This window comes from Buteo buteo, chromosome 4 (genome assembly GCF_964188355.1).
Source record: "Buteo buteo chromosome 4, bButBut1.hap1.1, whole genome shotgun sequence".
In the NCBI taxonomy this organism is placed as follows: domain Eukaryota; kingdom Metazoa; phylum Chordata; class Aves; order Accipitriformes; family Accipitridae; genus Buteo; species Buteo buteo.
Genome location: NC_134174.1, coordinates 50,817,440 through 50,831,676, shown reverse-complemented (window position 1 = coordinate 50,831,676; position 14,237 = coordinate 50,817,440).

The following is a 14,237-nucleotide window of genomic DNA, read 5'->3' as shown; positions in this document are numbered from 1 at the left end:
CTGTTGTCAGCACAAATCCAAGACACAGCCCCATTCTAGCTACTGTGACGAAAATTAACTCTACCCCAGCCAAAACCAGCACACATTAATGGTAAGCCACTGCTGAGGGGCCTTTCATATAATAGCGAATGCATTTTAGAACTTTAAAAGAGAAATCTAAACAAACAGGAAGCCCTCATGCAAAGCTTTTCATTTTGGGCTTTATAGAACAGAAAATCTGTTCAAAAGTTTCCTCTTTCTGCTTTACCCATTTTTTTTAATAAGTGCTAAAATATTCTGATGTGATAATATAATTCATATTATTCCTGACTAAAATTCTGTGTCAGCCCAAGCTGTGATTTTAACCTTCCTCCTGAGTGGGCAAGACTAAAAATTAAGTCTTTTAATGAATTTATTAAGTCAAATATTCCACATCTACAACTCAACTTTGAAAGAAGTCTGTAGTTTTCTCACATTATCTTGTTTCACAGTAATTATCAGAATACAAGAAGAATTATTGAATCATTCAGTTTACAAATTTGGCAGCCACACCAATGAATGCATAAAGCCTTGTTGTTAAATAAAAGTTAGCATTGATTAAAGCAAACAACCCTTTTCACTACTAAAAACTACATATGCATGAACTCTCACACAGAGATATTTCTCTGTTGTCCTAAAAGCACTGTGAGAAGAGCGCTTTAAGAAGCACATAGCAATGAGCTGGGACTGCTTTAAGGGTTGCATAGATGTACAAGCTGGGGACTAAGGCTACGCTCTTCCATGAGATACCAAACACTACTGCGCCACTGTATAAAACTGGAAGAAACTACGACTTGGATTCCAGTGCATGAAAATTTCAAGGAACCAACACTTGTCCTGAAGCTGGTACCAAGGCCACATCCCCAGCCAGAACCAGAGAAAAAAATCCAGAATAGGGCTCAATATGCTTGATTCTGCTGTCCCTCAGATCCAGAATGGATGCACATTCAAACCACAAAGGAATCCGATTATTTGACTAGCATCTCTTTGTGTAGTCATCCTAACACACCGGCAGAAAGGAGTTGGTTTGAATTTCTGACCTCTCCCATCTTCCAGGGCCCCACAGACATTGGAAAGCTGGTTCTGGACCACAGTCAGTACCAATGCTGCATGCAACTATTTTTGTGTTTATTTTTCCTCATCTAACCTGCAGGTCTTGTTGAGCTTTCCTACGCAACAGGATGGCTTGATCTGCTACAGCGATGGAGATAAAGGGTGCAGAGAAGGCAGTGAAATGTGCTGTCCTGCCCATAGCAGAACAGCACTGTCAGCCTTTGTTGCCCACTGGAAGTTTCAAACAGGTGTTTCTATCCCTACCATTCTGCTCCACAGAGATGGTTTTGCCAGTGTTTACAGGGAGGTCCTCATCCCCTTTTGAATCCTTCAAGCCTCTCTTTTGCTTTAGCAGCAATACAAAGCTGATAGCTGTTTGGCACCTGGATGCCACTGCCATTGCCTCCCACGCGGTGGTTGCCGCCCACCCCCTCACCATCACCTATCTGCATGCCTGGAGAGGCAATTCCACCTCCCTGCAGCAGGAACCAGCTTTATCCTCTGGACCTGGGCAGTACCTGGTGCAACAGGACCCCAGGCAGCAACACCAGCTCCAGGAATGGTAATGACAGCCCCATCCGAGGGAAATCAGAGCCTCTCATGGACCAGACTCTTAAGGTGCAGAAAAAGAACTATCTAAATGTTTAATCAAGCAGGGGTCACTAGAGGTTGTTTGAATTCATTTTCCTTTGGACAAAGATTTCAACACCCAACCTGTTCAAAGGCCACAAGACCTACTTCTGACTGGAGTTCTGCAACTGAAGTTGGAGTTGAAGTTATAAGTACACTTCAGTAAATATTTTGTTGAGAAATTCTTCCCTTGGGAAGAGGAAATAGAGAAAGCTTTCATGAATTCAGTTCAGATTTAGCATGTAATGGTGACCAAAGAGGAAGAAATGGGAAAGTCAAAATACTTTGACATTTAGCTGACATTTGTTTTGAAAATTGCCAAACAGATGCTAAAAAAAGCAAACTTTCTGCTTTTGAGTCAAGTGAAACAGTTGTAGGTAAGGAGATCTCTTCCTTATTTTACTAAGAAAACAAATCCAAGAGAATTTCACTTTGAGTCAACCCAACGTTTTAATTTGATATTCCAGCTTAGCCACTGATCTAAAAGCCCCTGCTTATTTAGACAGCTCTGATTGCAATCCACTCCCTGGGCTTGTTTCTAGAAGCAGAGCTCTGAGGAGGTTTTTGTTGATGCTCAAAGGGGAATGTTTCATAGGGTCAATTATAGGAGAAACTACATCAGTTAAAGCAAAAAACACCTCCACATACAATTTAAGACTTAAATCTAAGTTATTCTTTAAGTCATCCTACTTGTAGAACCTATTTCAGCTACACAGGCCTTCAGGAGACCAGGTAAACTGTCTCCACTGCCAATGACATTTGAAGACCTGAATGAGGACTAAACATTTGAATAATCATTTATCGACAATAGAAGAGAATAACTTCCCAAGTAGGGTTGACACCTCTCACACAAAACGTTTTCTGTTGGTGAAAAGAGAGGTAAATTGTTGTTTCCACAACGCATATTTTACTGGCAGAAACAATTTTTATCAAGGACTTGTATGAAATCCATATCCTTGAAAGCTGTTCTTTCAGAATTAAGGTGCTAATTTAATTAAACTCCAAAATTTACTGGTTTGTCTGAATTTTACCCTGCTACCTTAATGAAGTCCATTTGTATAAACCATGCACTTGTTCAAACGTAAGGCTACAAGAACAGTTTTGGAATAGCAAAAGCTGCCTAACCTTAAAAAGAAGTTTGGAGACCAAGGGAATTTATCAGCCACCATGAGAAGAAATGGTGCTGTGCTGTCATGCATTACTGTGGCTTTTTACTCCAAAATCAGTTAGGATGAGGGGTAATTAGTCTGACTTTAGAAAACAAAGATGATGCTTTTAACAGCCGATTCAGATCCTGTTCTCACCCCAACTTGTAGGACTAGCAAGGATTTGCCAATAACTCAATAATCCTATATAGATGAGACACCTGTCAAATTGGTAATTTTATTGCAGCTTCTATGTCTTCTGACCCTAATCCTGCTTCAGGTTTTTGTTGCCAGCAGTAAGCAGATACACTAATTAGCACCAATAAAGAAAAATTTACCTTTGACTGTTGGTCCAACAGCAACTAAGTGCAGTAACTATATGACAATTTTCAGACAAATAGAAAACCACCCTTGGAATGAATAAATCAACTCTTCTCATTATTTCTACCTCTTACAAAATATTTTTACTTGTGCATCTACTGCTGGATTGTGTGGAAGAATGAAAAAAATTTGGCTTTGAAAAAAAGGGCAGGAAATGCTTGCAAAGCTCAGATCTAAAAGACGACTAGAGTGACCATTACTGAAGTTTCCTATTTAAATCTTCCCCCTCCTATCACAGAAATTCACTGCACACACACTTGTGCCCTGTACTCTTTTCTTGTACTCTCAGTTATATCAGCTGGTGCATGGGAGAGCAAATGTGTTATTTTGAGGTGGCAGCCTTCCTGATTCCTGCTGAATTTAGCATGGGTTGAATGCATTCCCTTTCCCTCTGCATCCTTTGGCTTTGGTTTTAGGGGGTGAGGAGGAGGAAGGGGATGTCGGTTTGGCTGCTGTAAATTCATTTAAGAAGTTACCTGTAGTATTCTCCCCCTTTCACTTTTTTGCCTCAGGTTCAACTATGATATAAAAATATAGAAGACACATGACAACACAAGCGCTATTTTGTATTGGATATTACCAACAGCTGAACTCCCAGCTGTCACAAACAAGTAACACTTAGCATCAACTTTCCAGATGAAACTACTCATGATTACAATTTTACTATGTGTTTTCTAACCAGATTCTGAAATATTTATTTAAGAGTCACTGTTTTGGTGACCATTCCTGGCATTGAGTGTAGATACAAGTCTAGCTGCAGAAAAACAAGAACAATGTAGACCTGAATTTACAAAGCAGTGAGTTTTAGAAGTGAAATGACTAGTCACCAAAGTCTGCTTTGCATCTTCCCTCTCGCTTCAGTTTCAGGGGGTGTCAACACAAGCTTGCAATGCTGTGATGTACTGTAGAATGAGTTTACAGCCATGTTATTTTTAGGGAATCGCTGTTGGGTATTAAGTGAAGTTCCCCACTCCAGCCAGTACTGGTTGCTTTATTTAAGGGAAGAAGCTGCTGTGAGCTTCAGTTCCAGTTCTCTGCCTGTGCTATCCCACTTACACCCCCAACTGCTGTTCTCTTGTTTTATGTCCTGCAACTTGTTCATAAATTTGAGATATACCTAATTATTCTGAACTACTCAATAAGTAGTTTGCATACCTGTCACAACAGGTGCAGGGGGAAGAGTCTTGGAATGAAAATGCAGAATGAAACCTGGAAGTGCCGTTGGAGGACACTAAACTTTTTTGTAAGGACAGCATAGAAAAGCAGCAACTATTTTTTGCTAGCATAAGGACCGTCTCCTTCAAATAGCTACAGATGCCATGCGTGAAGTTTTGTCTTACATGGAACTGGAAGAGAAACTCCATATCTTTACTGTCAGCATGGGCCATGACCCTGCAAACATGTAAGTACTCCTACTCCCAGAGCAGCCAAGTGCAGATGAAGCTCGGTAAAACTATGGTCCTTCCATGACAAACTAGCACTCCTGTGGCTCCACTTTCCTGCTTTATTGTGCCATGATGGAGTGCCTGGCACAAGTCAGCAGAGTTTTTTTCTGGCAGCCTTTATATTACAGCCATCATAGGTATAAGGCAGAGTAAGCTCTGCCTTCTCAGCAGCCCAGTAACTAGAATTCAGGGGATATAATGATAACACAATCCTGTTGCTTGCTTGGAGGCCAACATTGCCTGCAGGTAGCTGCATTATTATTATTTTGCGACTGTTTGCAATGACTGTCCTTTGTGCACTGGGAGACAATTACTTCCCTTGCCTTTTCTTCTCATCCTTTTGCACATTGCCAAACAACTACATAAAAACAGTAAGCAGAGATCATCAGCACAAATCCATTAGAACAAGTTTACATCTATGATTTTATGTTTCACTTGTTGTTGACTTACTGGGAGGGCTGACTGCTAAAACAACACACAGATCACTGTGATGAAATGTAGTTATTTATTTGTATTACTTTAGTACCTGAAAGCCTCAGCCAAGAATTCCTGTTGCAGTGCCCAAGGCCTTATCTGAAGGACTTACCCAGCTGTCAGCTAAGTAAGTGTTATTCCTTAGTGAAGACAGGCATGGTTATTATGTGCAGCAGGTTCAAGCAAGAGCAAATTCAACAGTCAGGGACTATATGTGGCTGTAGACACATCAATAGATTGGTGCGGCAGAGGATTGTGAGATAGCACAAGAAAAAAAAAGTGTTTACAGGGAAGCAAAGGGCAGAGTCCAGGGAGTCATCACAGCAGTGAAATGATATTTAATCATTTTGGCAAGTTGTGCATTTTATGTGGTTTCTTAGTTTATGCTCTCTTTTCTCCACTAACACATACAGTAAGGAACGAGGTAAATGTATAGCACAGATATGGCAGGAGAAGATGTGGAAAAATATTTCATTTTCAGGACTACGTCAAACTCTTCACTTTTAGTTGTCTCTGTTTTCTTTTCATTTTCCACTGTGATCATCTTCATTCTTGCCTGCTCATCTCTGCAAGTTTGTACAGTACCTTAAGTGGAACATCTGCTTATCACTCATTATCTTTCTGCTCATTTATTCAGGGTTCTGGTGGAAGAAGGGCTCAAAACAGGAAAAAAAAAATGTCTTTTCGGTTTTAGTTTATGGAAGGAATACCCCCAGCTGGGAACATCTCACTTTCCTAAGGGATCACTTTGAAGTATACCACCTCAGCAGATAGCCAAGCACACATCAATGGAATAAACTACCTTCCTCATAGTTAGCTGTACTTGCTGGAATCTTGTATCAACATTTAAACAAAGAATGAATGCCAAATGTCACATGTAAATAACAAATGTTTTACATTTCTTGTCTTATCTCTTTAGAAGTATTTTTAGTTGACAGAAGTACTTCCAATTGTTCATATTTTTGTATTTTATGTTTATTGCAATACTTTTCCTTGGCAGGAAAGCAACTGTTGTTTGCACAGAAAGACAAACCTATTAGAAGCAATTTATCCACATGAGCATTTATCTAGGTATTCATACAGCCCCTGGCTACATGAATGTGCTCTTATACAATAGGATTTAGTAATCTGCAAACAGATTTAACAAGTGCCAACCAAGAGCTCCCTAAGCAAACCTCCACACATGATAAATCAAATATACAATTCAAAAATAGAAACTCAGTATAAGGTTAATAGAGTTTTACAGAAAAAAAAAGATTCCTCTGTTTTGTTATAGAAATACCTGACAAGTAAAGGAACAGAGGAAACTGCTTGATAAATGGGCATAAAATTTCTATCCTCAAATAATTCAGTGACTCGAGAACTCACCTGAGACACCTCATACCCAGGTTCACAGCTTTACCGTGTCCTACTCTGACAAGAGCTTTGAACTAATTTCTCTTCGGCCAAGGAAAATCTCATAATCAGTAGCTATTTGCTACTCTGCTTTTGTATTCTGGTAGCGACAAGAATTTAAGGAAGAGCAAGTTTCCATGAAAAGATGAGATGAGTCTATTTTAGGGAATCAATATTCTTGTATGGAAAGTCAATATGCCAAAAAATTCCTATCAGTTTTACTCCCAGTGACACTAAAGGACTTTGGAGCCAGAGTGTGCAGAGGGAGGCTTTGCTTTCCAGGCATCCTGCAGCAGCCCAAGGCTGGCAGTGAGCCCTGTTCTGCAGGAGGAGGTCTCTACTTCGCAGAAAGCCCCTGTCAGAGGGTGGCTGAGTGGCTTTGGGGTCCAGCTTAGAGACAGTGGCAGGAACAAGCCCAGGTAAAACTTCAGGATGATCTAAACAGAAAAACAACATGAAAACAAGATAGGTGATAAGAATCCATCCTAGTGGATATTCAAGATCTGAGGGACTGCAAGAGAGAAAGAGTACCTAGTTCTTGATTTGTAGAAAATAGACCCAGGTTGCTTGAGATTCTGTGATTTAGATTTAGGTTTGAGAGAAACAGGGTGGAGAGAAGACAACATTAAGAATCTGAATTGTAGCATAGCAAGGATTGAGAAGGGATGAATAGCTGGGTGGCTGCTATATGAAATTTAGTGTAGGCAGAGGGGAAAATGGAAAGCAATCAAAGTGAAATTGCCACATGTGCAGCAGCAGAACCTAAAGCATGAGCAAGAGGCACAAGGAGGAGAATAAGCTTATGTTGGGTGAACTTGCAGTTATTGGAAAACTAGAGTCTTCAGGGAAGGCTTAGCCTCAGGATTTTAAGGTGAGAGAAGAAAATGAGAAATTATTTGGAATGGAGAGAAATTGCAGCACCTTCTCTTTTCTATTAAAGAAATAAACAAGAAAAACAAGTAGCACTTATACATTTACATTAATGATACAGTTGTCTTAAAAAAAAAAATCATCAAAACAGGATAAGAGCAGCCTGCAGATCATTTTCTGTGAAGATCTTAAGACCTGACATGACCTCTCACTCTTTGCTTTGGACTAAAGGTGGTTCCAAAGATCCTGCCTGTCTTGAACCAGGCATTTTGATAGCTCCATGCAGTTACCATAAAAATTACTTTTCACTTGACCTGAAAACAAACAGGACTGGCTTTTACTGCAACAGGAAATACTGGGATTGGTCTTGCAGTGCCTCAAAGGTTGGCAGTAAGAAGCTTTATCCTGTCTTACTCAGGGGCCAATAACTTGGGACAACTGTATAAAAGTTATTATCATCACTCTGATGAGTGTCACAATTTTAATACCACAGTTTATTCACATGATAATAGCAAGGGAGCTTTATTACAAGATCACCAACAATTACCGTTGGAGTCAAAGAGGGGGGTTCATAATCCACACAGTACTGCACACTTGAAGCCTGATGTTGGCTGCTGTATACTCAGGAACAATTAAACTCCACTGAATTGAAAGAGTCAGGCTGTCACATCAGTACAGCAAAAGCATAAGCTGAAGCTAAAGTAATGATATTTGTTCAGGTGGATATTGACTATTAAGCTGAGAAAACATAATCTGGAATCATGGGACTTATGTAAAACTTAAGCTAACCATTACTGTGTTCTCAGTCAGCCACAGAAAGACTATAGGCATCCAGACCAAAGCAATGCCACGAGAAGGATTGCACCGTGGCAATGTGAGCTCTCAGAGCACTAAGTAGCTGCGCATTACGCTTGTATTTTCCATCATAACTCTGAACATCTCTTTTCCTATGGTCATTATATGGCAAGTATAAATGCACAAATTTGGTTCGTTATGGGATGTCTCTGATACAAGACAAATAATTTCAAAGCATTTTCTCCTAAAATAAGTTGCCAGAATGTTTTCCACATTGCAAATCCTTGTATCCTTTAAGCTCTGAAGCCTGTCTCTTGAAAAATGAGAAAAATTCCCAGGAAAGTTTGTCCCAAGACAGATATTAGCATGGAAAGTTTCAGCCCAAGCAGTTGCTTATAGTTTTCTTAAAATTAACTTTAAGAAGTACCTTATAGCTGCCATTTCCCCGCTAATCCTTTGTGAGCCAGTTTGTACAAGTTCAACACCTTCTTACCATATCTACCACCCACAGAGAGTACCTCTATGCCATTCCTGTTTCTCCTACCCATCACATCTTGTCTATGCTATGTTATCAAACCTCCTGTATAATATCATGAGATTAAAGAATGGAGGGAACAAGATGAATTGTTCTGATTAAAGAAATAGGGACCAGACTAAATCTGTGATGAAGACTCTGAAGTAAGTATTTTCAGTTGTTCACTGTTTCAAATGACTCATGCTTAAGAAGATGAATCACAAGGTCTCAACAAACAGGTTGAGGGGAACCTAAAAAACAATTTTTCCATCATAAGTAGCAAGCTGACTTCCGTGATAGCTAATGTGCCCTCTCTTCCTCCTCCCCCTCCCATTTTAGATACCTGCTCTCTATGGTCTTCACAGACAAGTTTTCTCCTCTCTACTTTTTCCTCTTTTACCACACTCAGACCTCATTTAAAAAAGCATGGGTGAGTGCTTTCATTCAGGAAAAACCACCACATAGCAAACCACATTGCTCATCCCAAAGTAATGCTTGGAGGTGCACTTTGTACAGCTGACACCCTTGACCCAGATCCTCCTGATGTCCATCCAAGAAGATCAAGACACCCCTGAGAAATCTCATTTAACTTCCAAGAACAATTTCAGGGCTGGATCAACTGTTATATTCTTGTTTTATTGGCTTTCTAAAAGGACTGAAGCAGACTGCTTAATGCCCTAGTAACCAAAGCATGTTGATCCATGGAAATCTCTTCAGCGCTGTTCTGTCTAGGTTCCTACATCCAGCTTATCAGCTGAGCGCCTTCCAGCCTGGCATTAGAAAACACAGCTAAGGTCTGTCACATGCTGTTTGTTCCCATCTCCCCCTGCAGGCATATGCAGTAGAGTGCCTTTTTTGGTACTTTTTTTTTTTTTTCCCTGAGAACATACATACTGCTATATGTTTGTGTTGGACAATGTGCGCCTTATTCTTGGCATTTGTTTTGTTGAAAACTGCAGTGATCTCTAGCTTGCAAAAGAACGTGTTTCACTGTCTTCATGACTGTCCCAGGAAAGATTTGTGTCCTTTGCAAACTTGCATGTGAAAGTACACTTACTGACCATGGGAGACATAGAGGCTTGGCTGACAACTCACCAGGATGCTAGTGTATAGGTGTGGGCAATAGGTAAGTTGAAAGAGTCTAAGACAGAATTCCCTGTCCAGTGCTACCATTGCTTAAGGTGCTACTGGCACAGCTGCAAGACACAGGAGCTACCTCTGTGCCAGCTCTGCTGGTGCCTCCAGTGCTGTGGGACAGTGTAAATGCACAGAGCCAGGTGAGCTTCACAGCAGAAACAACACCCATGCAGAGCAGCACCCAGATCAGCCTGTGTGCTGCTTGAAGCCATAACAGCTCCACTGTTTTTGGAATCCAGAGGAACAATCATGCTGCACAGAGCTGCCCCATGTGAAGTCCAGAGCATAGTCAGTGATAGCTGAGTGTGGTTTGCAGGGGGGTGTTCGCTATGCACTCTGTTGCATGAAGCAAACATACATACCCATTAAGAACAAAATAAGGGTATCTGCATCTGTTCCCCATCACAAAACATGACCCCTGTTCAATTTCTGAAACACTCACAGAAAAGGAACTACTAGGAGTTTTGCATGTTAAAAATGAGGGTCTGTAGAAGCTTACAGAAGCATCATCATGTAAAGTGTCAGTGCAGCAAGAGGATCACTCCCACCCTCAGAGAGCTGGTGTTGGAGAGGTCTCACTTGCTATGCAATGCATCGAGATATTTTGTTCACAACAAGGGGCCCATTTAACAGGGTTGTTGCTGAACCAGATGACAAGGTTGAATAACTTCTCATCCCCAGAGGTTGTTAACTGAGCTCTATTAGAGTTTAGCACTGCTCTGGGAAAACCTGAGCTGTTTTCTCCAGTGGGCTATTAACAGAAGTTCCTCTCCCTCTTTCACTGCTGGTTGGGATGCAGGGCTCTCCTGCCCATGCTCTTCTCTCCTGAAAAGCTCTGCAGAGCCCATCAGGGGCAGAACTTCAATTTTTCTGCCATGGGAAGCCAACACCAGCAGACATCACCCACTCCCCAGTGCTGAGAAACAAGCATTTTCAGCACAACAGCTACAAATCCCCTTTCCTCAACTCCTCAGCTTTCAGCTTCTTTTCCTTGCATTGAGCCAATAACAAAGTTTTCACTTGCCAAAGTGTTTTCAAGCTAAACTGAACCAGTTCCCCCTCCCAAAGCCATCCATGACATCTTTCTACTTCACACAGCAGCACCACAGGGCACCAACTCAACTCTGCTCTTCTAAGGTACCCTTTAAGGCATCTTCCTGCAGATGATTGAATCCGAACTCCAGATGTCTGCAGGCAACAACCTACAGTGGCAGATAATTAAACTACCAAGCAATACTGTACAGTTTTGAGTATGGACCTGCAGGATTTCCTGGCCTAAAGCCAAAGCTGTGAAAGGCCCTGTCAAAGATGAAAGCAGAGGTTTATGCACTCAGTGGTCAAAGCTGAGGATGGATTCAGAGGCTGTTTAAAAAGTAAAAATACAGTTTCTGGTAGGCAAACAAAAAAAGGAATACTACCACCATGTTGCCATGAAATGAGTGTACCTAGTAGGCATACTCAGTAGGTGAGTACCTACACAAGACGCAGTCCACTAAGAATCAGTCCCATAACCCCTCAGCTACCCCTTTTCAGAAGTGAGATCACCAATATGCTCTCTACAAGCCTCCAAGATGTACAACCAATTGCACCAAGAGATGCTCCCTCCCCTAGAGCCTCTAGGAAAATTTACTTAAATAAAAGCAGAATAGATTCCCTTCCCTCTCTTCCTTTTGTCCCAGCTATTACATTTCACATGGAGCCACAAGAGTTTCTGTGACCTCTCTTCACCCCCAAATTCTGAAAGCAGGTGATGACTTTGATGCAGTCCCACCAGGACCCCAGAACTGCAGCTGAGCTTCCTACCAAGGGAGCCACCAACGACGCTACACAGTATGCAAGTTTCTGCATAGACCAGCGGTTTGCATTCAGGAAGTCAGAGCCCAAAGGACTGCAGTCAGGCAGAAAGATGGCTCATTTCAGAGGGCCATGCTGGTCTGTCAAACCAGCTTCCGCAGAGCAGAGTACAGCAGCTGGCATGAACTTCTGCCAGCCTGCACAAGAAACAAACACCCAGAGAAGCATTTGTTGTCCTCCTTTGCAGGGGAAGCACACCCTTGCAGAGTTTTCTTACCTCTAATTATTCACAAGGATCCCTGACCAGTTACATTATTATTTCTACAGCTTGTCACTTTCATTTCTCCCCCACCATCCCTTCTGCACTCTCCCACAGGAGGTGCACTCTCACCATCACAGAAGACTTCCTTGAGTATCTCACAAGTGCTTCCAGTTCGATCCCATGCTCTACCTACTTCAGTGCCTTGTAAAGGGCTTTTTGCCCTGCTTGTTTTAGGTAAGCAAATCACCAGATCATTCTCATGAAAGCTCCTACAGATATGCCATGTTTGGAGAAAATAGAGAAGTAGCTGAATGAAAACAGGATGAGGGGGTCTCTATTTCCTGATGCCATTTATGTAACAAACAGTTAACTATCCCACTCTGCTACAGAGCTTTCCATCCAAGACCTCAAAGCAGTGATTTTGACTTAGAAACAACTGCGCGAGGTGAGAACTCAGTTAAGGTAACCAAGAGTCTCATCTTCCCATTTCTGCCACAGCCTCACCCTGCAGCCTCTGGCAAGGCTCTGAACCTTTTCTCGCTTGCTTGTTCAGCTCCACTTTACATGTGCCTCCTCAGAAAGATGGCAGAGAGCAGAAGCCTTAGCAGCAGAGGATGCTTTCCTTTTACAGTGCATGTTCAGCATGAGCCTTAGAGCAGTAAATGCAGATTCTCCTCCTCCTCACACTTATTTCAGGAGCCGATACTTTATCAATCCAAGGCTGTATTTAATGTGTTTTTCCCCTAACAAAACAACTCTAAAGCCATCTACCACTTGTTACCAGTGCTGCCAAGCTGAGTCAGTTTTATTATTGTCTTAAAGGGTAGGTGGAAGATCACATGGATCTTTACTGATTGAATAAAAGGAATTTTATTACAAGCTGCTGTTGCCTTTTTGTTCTCTGTTCAGCATATGTGGCAATGCCTTCTGACATATTCACAATTAATTTATTCATTTCTGGAAAAGACGTATTTTATTTTATACCCTTGACACAGACACATTGCATTTCCATGAAGAAAACTGATGTGTGGGATAAAACAAAACAGCTTTCAACACTGGTCTTCTAAAGTCATTGTTTTTAATTGGAACTCACTTTCACAAAGCTGCCTTCAGAGGCATCAGCAAGAGGAGATCTCCATCCTGGAAACACACGCTCTTCCTCTGCGATGTTTGCTGGGCAGGCACTGAAACTTGGGTCCACAATGTCTGTATCTCAGGCCTGCCAGGAGAGCTCGCATATGAGCAGAGCAGATGTAGCTGGTGGGAAAACAGAGTAAATGAAAAGGTGTGCTTTCTCTGCAGAGAAGGAAGCATGAGAAGGCACTCATGTCTCATTTCATGAGACCCCCCTGCTCCCAGCATGAAACTGTTGCTTACACCAGTCTAGCCCTGGCTGTCATCCCACCCTCGTTCAGACCCTCAAACTCCTTTGCTTTGCAACAGATCAGCCTGGAATAAGCAACCTTATGAACAAGGACACCCTTAGATGGTCACCCTGCGTTAGACATTACATATCTCTATATGACCAAGTCATATACAGAGGAGAGAACAGAGGATGGCAAAAGAGGGAGGAGGGAAAGATTCCTGTAGAGGGAGATGGCATTGAACTCTTAATGGTTCCCGCCCCATTCTCTTCAGAGAAAAATGCATCCCTCAGTACAATGCTTGCATCAGTGCATGCAGTATTCCAGCTCATCTTTTGCCTTTTTAAAATTCAAGTTAGCTGTTAAATACATGCTGACAGGACAATAACCTGACCCCAGACTAAGGCAGCCTGTGTTAGGGCTGGATTCAGCCACACCACGCCTGCCAAGGTGCCCTCAGAGCCACGCTCCTCACATGCCAGCATCAAGGGGCTGAGGATGCCTGGGGCAGACAGGGAGTCTAGACTCTCCTGCCCTAGGGTATGTGCAACTGCCAAGGCCATGCTAAGACTGTTTAATCCTATTAAAGCATAAGCTGGGTGTACATGATACTCACTAAAAAAAAATAACTTGCTTTGTTCCTGAGATCTAAACCCCACAGCAGCAGGGACTGTGGGATGACCCAACATTATTGATCTCTGCAGGCAGGGCTTCCCATCCCCAGTTTCACTGCTTGAAGAAATCCCACAGCCCTGCTCTTTGCTCCCATATGAAGACACAGGTCTAGGATCTCTACCTGGCACAAGTGCCAGAGCTAGAGCACATGTATTTCCAAAGGCGATTTACAAACATGAGGGCCCAGCTAGTTCTCCAGCTGCTGCTTTACAGGCAGACCTCTGCACACAGAGCCCATAGAGAGCCAACACCCAGTGGTTACCATCCCCACACTGGCCTTCTCAC